Below are 10,785 nucleotides of genomic sequence, written 5' to 3' on the forward strand. Positions count from 1 at the left end.
AGACGACCTCCTCAATCCTAATACCTTCCACAGACAGAACAGAGTCTGGGAACAAAGGGAATGGCTCGCCCATCATAAGAGGTGCATGAATCTGTCTGCTTGGTAACCATTGGAACCCGGAAGAATAAAGTGGTTTAAATTGTAGTTGGGGTATGGGGAATGTAGTTTGACGAAATTGTGTAACAAATAGTTAAAATTAGATGAACAGAATAATTATTTCAGGTTTATGAAGTATAATTAGCACACTGGAATGTATATCCCAACAGACATGATGCAAGAGGCTGAGTAGATCCCAGACAGTAGTCCATCACAGGCCTAAAAGATAGATATACATATCCACATAAACTATATAGAATCTCCATTTATCATAACAATGTGGGAGGAAAGTGGAGGACACGGAGAAAGCCTAACTGTCAATCATGTCATTGCTTTATTGCACATCTCGAGTCTTACTATTAAGTTTAGGTAGTATCACACTTTTCTGGCTGCAGATAAAACTTTATGAGTCTATCTATAAGTCTAAATTATTTTCTTTAGTCTAATGTATAACATAATGCATACTTTCTTTCTGTGTATGCAATGTCTAGTATTTGCAGTGTACATCGTTTGAGTTCAGATCACTAATTCATTGCGTTTGCCTATATTTTCGCTGTTTTTTAGTGTGGACACCACTGGAATTAATGCTTTTTGGCTTCTGCTGGTTAGTGTGAAGTAGATATAGATAAAGAAAAACATTTGCCTTTTAATAAATTACCAGGATGTTCTTCAGTTGTTTAATTATTCTGTGATTAAAGAAAATTACTATAAAAGAGATAAGCTGCTAAAACACAACTCAAGTTAAAGTTTTTTTTTAAGTGCCTGAATAAAAAGCTAATTTCTTATCTTACATACTTTCTGTCTACTTTTTGTCACGCTTTCCTGTCTGGATATGGTAGTTTCCCAGTGTTAGTAGTTTTCTTGTTTTCTTGTTTAGTGAACATCATAAAATATTGACCTTTCAATTTCACCCATAAATCAGTTTATAATAAATAGAGAATCAAATACAGGAGAAGAAGTGATAACAGAGGGAGACTAGTGTAATGGAGAAAGCAAAGTCCAATAAGTTTACCTTTTTAAAATAGTATTGCAGTTCAGTCTCTTGGGTGAAAATCATTTCTTTCATATCCATAAGACAGAAAAAAGTCTAATATGCCTCTTCTAGTATATTTAGGCTCTAATGTTTATTTTAGTGATTCTAGCAAATGTGACCAGCCATCACTTTGGTCCAGACTCACAGTCTGAATTGAAAATGATTCCTTAATTTTCATCTACTGCCACTTGTTTGTTTAAGAAAAATAATCATTTTAAGTTATTCAAATTGCAAACTATATATAAAAGAAGGAGGTACCCACTGCAACATCATTCACTCACTATTATAGGAGTATAGCAGTTGTCATCTTGGTTTTCTAAAGCCAGAAGTGGCTATCCTTTGATGAAATGCAAAGATTTTTGGCTTAAATTTAAGCTACTAATGTTGCTAAGATAAGTGTATCCACTGGCGAAAGTTATTATTGGCTAAAATTATTTGCTAAGACACAAATACCGGCTAATAAATGCTAAATGACACTGTAAGAAGCACAGACTTATTGGACTGTGAGTTACTACATAGTAAACCATTTTATTTTTCAGATAAAAATTCAAACAGCACAAACACAGTCCAATTCTATGACTTGAATTTACATAAAGTGAAGGCAGCAGACATCTCAGACAGCTACAGCTGCCTGTGTAGGCATCTATCTGCCAGTCAACATGGTTACCTATCCAAATAATGCACCCATAAACCTATAAATAGGTTTAAAAAATTAAGTTGCAGCTTAGTTATGTTATTTGCTCTTTAGCTGTGGCTTTTTTCTTGTATAAAAAATTACTGCACTTCCATGTTGAGGTTGTTTCCTGATTAGAATCAATAGTTAGGGACATCATCAGCTTTTTCAACAGCTCCCAAAATTAATTGTTCAGGAAAAAGGTAAGGTGCCATAGAGCCATTGGACCTGAGTGCTGTAACCAGGTAAAGATTTAAAACTGGTGACCAATTTGGGTACTTTGGGTACAAACTTTGCTTTGCTTTTTGTATAGTACAAATGCTGGAAAGCAAATCCAGTACTGAAACTCCATTATGTGGACATTCAGTCCCAAACAGATTCTCTGAGAGTTTAGCAGTGACAGCTTTCAAGCCCAACTTTCAAATCCTCTTTCTGTCCCACCCCATTTACACAAATCCTCACCTCTATCTCTGTTTCTTTCGGTTCTGAGTTAATGCATTTTACTTTATAAAGGCTTTGCATTTATGCAGTCATGACAATCCCTCTTGGGGGTTTTGGTGTGTAAAAAAAATTAAGTACGTATATACACAGCTATGCAATTCAGCTTGAAATAGACATACCAAAGCTTAGTTAGCATTAGTTTCATGTTTGTATTTTTGGTCAGGAAACTAGCCTGAGGGGTTTAATCTAAAATGAAAGTAAAGTGGAAAGTTTTCAGAATCTTGCACAATAATAACATAATCAAAGGTTTGGCTCATGCAGAGCAGGGACTGTAAAATCTGAGATAGAAACTAAGTTCCAAGAAATGTCCCAGTTCCACACAGTTTAAAAGCAGTCAGCAAAGTTCAGGGTGAGCAATGCTTCCTCCTCCTCACAACATGTGTGTGATTAAAAACAGCAGCACAATAACAACCCTAGAGTCCCATCACCAACAGCAGAGGGCCGTTAAGACGACTGCACACTCCGTTCACAGCGCTGCCGAAGCAGGCACGATGCAGTCTGTGTCCAAAGGCTGCGACCAGATGGAGGCGTGAGAGGTGAAAGGTTTTCTCATGCTCATGTGTGCTTGTAGTGATTTGTTGGACTCCAGATCAAAAGTTCATGTAAAACGTGCTGATGATGCCAACTGGAAAGAGTTTGGATTTTCACTGGCATGCAGTTGAAACTTTAGTGTACACAAGTAAAATATTCCTGTTATTATTATGGTTGTTTATTATTACTCTGTTATAAAAGGCATTTACAGCTACTCTCTTCATGAAAATAAAGTACCAGGTTGAGTCACCTCTAAACCTATAGGTTTCTCAAAATGTGCTCTCCAAGCCAGAGATGGCCTTTGATAGCATTTTGCGCAACTCACACACAACGAGGACTGATATGGTGCATTCATCCACAGTTTGTATCATGCATATTGCATTTCAATTTCAACTCTGTTCTCGCCATCTTTGCAGATTAAATCCTCCTAATGTCGGTTCACTAATGGTAAATGGTAAAGCACTTTTCTACTCTCCTGAAGACTCAAAGTGCTTTATACAACACACCTCATTCACTGATTCACACCCCATGGTTAAAAAATATAAACCAGCACAAAAGATATAATTATAGACATAAATCTTCATCTTCGGATAGATTACAAACATTAAATTGAAAAAAAAAAAGGTTGGTATTTGCATTTTTCTTCTGTAGCCTTAAGTCAAATACTAGCACACTAAGTTGGTGCTTGGTGATCAAAAACCTGCTCTCAGCATTTTTTAATCTCCTGTTTAGTCAATTCAGTTTACTTGCAAACTAATGAAATTGCCACTGGTCATTGATGTACTTTTGTTTTTAGTGCAGATTTTGTAGGGAATCGAGATGTTGAATGTATTATATCAGCTCAAATTTTGGAGCATTTACATGGTGAGCATATTGGTATTCTTAATTTTTTCCTCTTGTGCCAAAATACAGCTTCACACAATCTGAGTGTGGCAGGAGACTTGGAAGATTAATGAGAGCTATTTATGGTTCATATGCCGAAAGTGTATAAAAGTTTTTACACCTTTGTTCCCAAGATCACGTCCCAGTGCTACAGAGACCACAGAATCTTTATCCTGTTACTCCAATTATTCAAAAAGTGTGCGGAGTGTCATTATTCTCAGTCACTACCATCATGAAAAGGTCAGGAAAAGCCTTCAGGTATGAAACAATCACATCCACTCATAAGCACATGAGAAAGAGGGGGTGGCTGACATCGACTTTACCCCAGGCAACAACAGCATCTGGTGTGCGTGTGTGTTTTAATCTGAGCAGAGTGTGTGTTTAAAGCGCAGTGGGATGATCTCCCCTCATATCCAAAAGAAGGAGTGGAAAAGTGAAGGGGGGTGGTCTAAGCTTGTTATTAGGAACACCCAGATTCTGTAGAAAGGGATGGGAAATCCCTTTCTGTCTCTTTTTATCTTTCTCTGGTTTTGCAGTCCAGATGCCCCCTCACCCCATCTATCGTCCACTACTGCTCCTATGATTGCAGCTTAAGCTGCATTTTCCCCACAACAACAGAAAATTGATTGTTATATTGTTAAGCCAGTTCTAATGTCTACATAAAATCCTCTTCCTCACCCCCACCCACCACAAAAAAGAAACACAGGAATGGGATTATAATAAAGTGCTGCAAGTATAGTGAGACCTGCATCCTGTTTTTCATCATCCGAAGATGAAGGATTGTTAAAACTATAAGTGAAAAGATTTTAAAGTTAAAGGAAAACTCCAGCTTTTAAATTTGTTTAAGCCCAAAGTGTGTATTACACAATAAACGTGGCATTTTACAATACAGAGCCTTGTTGTGCTCAGTTGTATTTTTGTAAAAGTTGCTTCATTGTTGGACTGGAGGTTTCTATCTGAGCACCTCTACGGGAATGCGTGCTGATGTCTGGAAGTCTTTTTTGAGAACCGAGTTTCACAATTAAGTGAATCTGATGACTTTCACCCAGGAGACTTGAGCTTGGATCAAGTTTTTGGATTTAAGTTTCATCTCCATAGTTTTCTTTTCACTCACGATTTGGTTAGTGATTAAAGTAAAACTGTGTACTATAATGTAAACCACATGTTAGAAAGCTTGCTAAAATAAAATGATGATGGTTTTCATTGCACTTTTTCACATGACTGCAAGAGATCTCTTGGTTTACTTTCTAATCTGATCACTGATTCTACATTTTGAATAGGTCAGATTGGATGATAACACCTTTTCTGACCTTCTAGTATCCATATCAATGTAAATTATATTGATTTCCTTCATGGCACCACAACAGCTTTGATCTGCCTGTTCATGGAGAAGGGGTGCCTGTCACCCAAATACTGATAAATACGTTTTGGTTTGGTGGTCATTTGTACCCACATGAACAGCTCAGCCAACAATGCACAACCAAAAAAGCAATTATTGTTGTTTCTGGATACAACATTATAAAAATGCCTGGATGTAAAACAGGCAGAAAAATGCAGACATGCTGCTCAGTCAGATAAATGATAGTTAGTGACAAATAAAACAGAGCTACCAGAGCAAAGAGGAGCACCGAGGACAGAGGGCAGAGTATTCATTTAGCACGCAAAGGCCAAGCAACGAGTTCACCAAGTCACTATTTCTGGGAAAGCGGATTCAGTGGAACGATTGGATTTCAGCACCGTGGCCCAGTTCCTCTGAGCTAGTGACTCTTTACTGCAGGCTAATAAGACACAGAAGATCAGTCAGCCACAATGAGAAGACAGACAAAAATAACTAACTAACTAACTAAATAAATAAATAAATAAATAAATAAATAAATAAATAAATAAATAAAAGTAAGACAGAAGGACACAATAGCAGCAGGTGGAGATATTTGGTGAACTCCAGTGGTAATACATGTACACACACACACACGCCCAGGGGGATTTAGTTATTGCCCAGGGGGCAGCAGTTGTATTTGATGTGTGATTAACAGTTTAATCTTTAGTCCTTCTCGATATGATTAATGAGCCATAAATAGCTCTCATTAATCTTCCATGGAAATAATGACATTAGCATCATTAAGAGGATCTAGATTGTTGGCATAATTTGAATTTTTCAAGGCTGCTGCCCACTTTGTGATTGTATGTATGTGGTTATCAGATCAATCATAAAGCACTGTCAAGAACATCTTTAACAGTTTCCAGGTTTGAGTCTGTAAAGTGTGCCACATTGAAGGGTTGGTGCACTGGTTCAAAGGTAAAATGACAGATTAAAGCCCTAACTTAACATTGCTGGAAGCTTCTTCTCCTGATGGCAACCAAATGGTTTTAAAAAGTGAGAACATTTGTCCTCATGCATGTTATTACTATTACATCGAAATAAGGAAACTTACTGCATATGTTTTAATTTAAATCTGAATCTGTTTAACCCGTTTGTTGAAATAAAGTTCAAAAATTTTGTTTTTAGAGAAGGGCCCAGAGTCAGCCGTTGTAGCTGGGTGTGCTCTTGTCCTCTCTGATGCCTGCAATTTGAGACGTGAAGCTTGAGTGAGACATTTTGGCTTGTTCTTGCTTCTTTGCACTTGTAATGTTTAAGAATATGATTCACTTTGTTTGGTCTTCTTTTAGCTTTAACTTTAGGTGAGGCTACTTGCATGTTAGATGAACTGTACCAGCACAAATATTTAGAATAATTTTGCAGTGTGTATAATGCTAGGCTCAGACTATACAGTATAAACTTTACTTTATTTTATTGAATTATACAACACTCTTCACAGGATAAAACCCACTAAGTGCTTCACAATAATATAAAACAAATAAACAAAAACCAACACAATCAAACATACAAGCCAAATCTAATCAAAAGCTAATCTAAATAAATGAGTCTTAAGATGATGTTCAAAAGAATAAATACAATCCAGGCAACGTGAAGATGGAGAGAATTCCAGAACCTGGGGGCCACCGCTCTAAAAGATCTATCACCTCTGGTCTCAAAACGTGTTCGTGGGACTACCAACAGCCTTTGATTAGATGATCTCAGGCTGCAAGAGGGAGTGTGAGGTTCTAAAAGATCAGAAATATAGATAGGAGCATCATGATTCAAAGCTTTAAGAGTCAGGACTAAGATTTTAAAATGAATTCTAAAATGTACTGGAAGCCAGTGTAATGATCGTAAAACCGGTGTAATGTGCTCTCTTTTTCGTGTCTTTGTTAAAAGCCTTGCCGCAGCATTCTGGACTAACTGGAGACGGTCAAGATTCTTTTTGCTCAAACAGAGAAAAAGACTGTTACAGTAATCTAAGTGAGAAGAAATAAAAGCATGGATAATCATGTCTAACTCAGATTTAGACAAAAAAGTTCGCAGTTTGGAGATGTTTCTTAGCTGAAAAAGGCAGTTCCTGCATTTGTGTTGTCTGCCGAGATTATGGGCAGACAACACAAACATTGGTTTGGGGTGGAAATAAAAATGGGTTTTACATTACAGCCAATTGTTTGTTGACCAATATATGTACAAAGCACTTGCCTTCACCTGAGTTTTTTTTCTCTGCTCATATATATACATAGACATGGCACGGTGAGAAAAAAAATAATGTTGCTGGTGCAGTTATGTAAAGCTGTGACACAGAGTACACTAGACAGCTGGTATCACACACACCGCTTCAGTTGCCATTGTCTCTTTACATGATTTTTACATTCTTTTCCTGAAAATGGTGAGCCCCACATGCAAAGGTGAACCTTGCTAAACTACTGCAGTGCATGCTGTGCAGCTTTTAATCGTGTATCTAATATGTAATATATCATGTATGTAATTGTGTAATCGTAGATCCAATCATGTAGTGGACACCTGATCATGACCTGCCTTCACACCTGCCCCTCACCCTCCACTTAGCATGCACACATTTTCCAGCTTGACATTTATCTTTGGTTTTGCTTGTCTTCCTGATTGCTAATGACTCTTTTTGTTTTGATTACCTGCTTGTCCTGATTTTGGATTGTTGTTGTACACTGACTGCTCCCTTGCTCCTGACTCTTTTCTGAATTTGATAAATTGCCCTTTTCAATTTCCTGGTTTAACGTTCACACCAAACACTAACATGCCAGCTCCTAGGATTTTAACACCTTTAAAAAAAACTGTGATGTTTTGTCAGCACATGTACTCAGTTCCTCAGTTTATATTTTGAAGATGCACAGTTTTATTTGGATAATAAAGGCTTATTTGTTCAGATAGAGAGGGTGACAGCAAATTCATCAAATGCAAAAATCCCAAGCGCTTTATCCCATTTCTGACCCTTCTCCTCTCTCTAGATGTTGACAGCAGCAGTATAAAATGGTAACTCTAGAAAAGGTTCTTCTCCTTAATAACATGAATCGCCACTGTAGTCGTATATATCTAAAAATTATATTACTCATTTTTGGCCATCATCTATGCCAATAAGATATACGAGATTAAAAAGAAAGAAATAGTAACAAAGAGAATGCACCTAATAATGAATGCAAAGCATTAAAGAGGAAAAGGGTCGATGAAAGGAAATAGAGATAAATGAAAAATGACACAGATGCCTTCCTAAATACATATGCCTATCTGTGGAAGGCATATAAACATGACAAGTACATGAAAAACACATTCTTCCACACCCGAGCACACACTACCACTTTCAGCTCACTTTTCCACTAAACATCACTGTCACACAGCCACCGCTGTCCAGCTGTGCTCACAACTGAAACACAAAACACCACTGTAGGATAGAAAGTATTATATATGTATGCCTGCACACTAGTTCAAAAGGCGAACAATCAGAGAAGACCAGATAAAGTGTCTGAATATGTTTGCGAAGGTAAACGTTTTCGCTCAATTTGTATTTAAAAACAACCAAGTGGAAAAAAAACTCAAGTAAAAAATTTAATGTAAAAAAAAGTCACTTACCTTTTCAACCGTGACAATTACAAGCACTTGCTTTGGCCAGCGGGTATGTTCTTGCTCTGCCTTTTGCCGACTGAATCTGAAGTTTTGGTGCGTGCATGTGTTTTAAGGTCTGATGTTAATAGGTCTCGTTATGAACAACCTCTAATCAGTAAAAATAGCAATGTCGGTCAGTGTTTAGTCTGCACACACATTCACGCAGTGCAACACACACACATTTTCAATGCGGTTCACATGATCATTAAATTTCAGGGTACATATGTGTGTGCGTGTGTGTGATTACATGGTGTCGGGGTCTCTGGGGCCACTTAAGCCTCATGTTCGAAAAGGGCCTCAAATGCAAGCGCACTCTAAGAGTGAGGTCATTGGAGAAGGAGTGACAGCTTCAGGAAATGAAACACACCTCAAATTACAGCTAAACAACATTAACTAACATTTAAAACATGTGGTTTCGCATGACTCGCTTTCTCTCCATCAGACCAGCGTGTTTCTTGATTGAAACCTTGCCTTTTTCTGTCGACTGCTTTAAAACACAAACAGCAGAGTGTGAGAATGTCACACCGTGAACACCGAGGACTTTCTCTCCAGAATGAATATCGCACCGTTTTAATACTCACTATTTGTGCCAGACTTGTAGTTTTCCCCTTTGCCTCTGCGTTGTTCCTCTCGGTGCCTGCACACATTCGGCATAGCGGGAGATATCGAGGCTTGTTTTCCTCCCTTCAGAAGCCATCTGCTGTTGTTTAATATTAAAAGACAAGTTCTGGAGTTAAGTAAACCATCATAGTAAACATGCAGGTTTCTGCTGAGAGTTTTTCCCATCCACACATTCATTAAGCCACTTTTTGCTTTCTGTCAATCACTCGACACCACAACAGTTCTCTGCCTGAAGATAACCTTTTAAAGACACGCAATGCCTGAACTGAAAGTACAAAGGATGTAATAATCACCAACTAACTAAATCACATATTTTTGATTATTTAGGACATGATCATTTATGAAATGGCTTTTATGTAACTATGGAAGATGGTGTTGTTTGCCATAGTTTACTGCAGTGTTGCAAAGTTCAGCTTTACAACACTGATGAAAATCTAAAATTGTTATTCCCACAAAAATGACCAGATAGTTTGTGCAGGCTCACAAGACTATAAAGGGGTCTACATTATTGTGCAAAAATCTTGAGTCATATAAAGACATGCTGCTGCATTTAGTGGTGGAGGTACTGTCCCATGGTTCCACAAAATGCTCTAAAAGTGTATCTGTTTCGCTTTATGCCACAGAAACATAAAGCACCTGGGTTACAGGTTTAGTTCAGAGCTGTATATTCTTTATCCTTATTTGTACTCTGAGTAGTCAACATGCATCCAAATAGTAATCTCAAGACTCTCAGCCTTGCTGGATGAATTTCCAACACAGGAAGGCGGAATATCTCTCTCTTGGAAAATGTTGTCATTCAGCTGCTGAGGCCAGGGCTGGAGAGAAGGAAATGGGTGCCACAACGTGATTACTGTGATTACTACGCAGACTAATTTGAGCTGAGTAGGTGTGACTCTATGATAAGTTCCAGTGATTTGTGTGCAGATAAAATGGTATAAACATGAAATATATCTGTCTAAACTGAAAAAGTAAACCCCTTTGCTGACATTTAAATGACTGTGTGTTTGCAACCTGAGACACTGTTGGAAAAGTGACCCTGTGCATTAAAGGATTTAAGCAAGTTGGCAATAGCAAACACACTGACATAGACAGAAATGTTCATTTCTGATTGTTTCCTGAATCTGAGCATGTCTCAAAAAATCGGGGGTGTAAAATAAGAAAAGGAGAAAGAATTAATCTAGTGAAGAAGGTACATCTTTAACACTGGTGGTATGAAGTTAGAAGAAAAACAAGATGGGTTGGAAAAAACTAAACATATTTTTTATACTTTATTGAATGCCAGAACAATTCAAGGATGGCTTATTAAAATGATGCTTTCCTTAAAAATGTGTTATCCCTCCTTAGCTCACTTTGTAGTTTGCTGCAGAGAGTTCCTGGGCCATTTGCTGAACGCCCCCCACCTTTCCCTCCCTTCTGTATGTCTGTCTCTCTCTCTCACTGTCTCTATCCAAT

At 37.7% G+C, this 10,785-nt stretch overlaps 1 protein-coding gene across 1 annotated transcript in view; it reads right to left on the minus strand.

The window, feature by feature from the left end:
* cdh5 (cadherin 5) overlaps nucleotides 1-9,978 on the minus strand; it is a 69,811-nt gene extending 59,833 nt beyond the window's left edge. The window contains exon 1 of the mRNA XM_082556702.1: nucleotides 9,294-9,978. The gene's annotated coding sequence lies outside the window, so the exon portion shown is untranslated. The remainder of the gene's footprint in view (nucleotides 1-9,293) is intronic.
* Between the last annotated feature and the right edge of the window lie 807 nt (nucleotides 9,979-10,785).

Source organism: Aulonocara stuartgranti, assembly GCF_965226115.1.
Source record: "Aulonocara stuartgranti genome assembly, chromosome: 13".
NCBI classification, from domain to species: Eukaryota; Metazoa; Chordata; class Actinopteri; order Cichliformes; family Cichlidae; genus Aulonocara; species Aulonocara stuartgranti.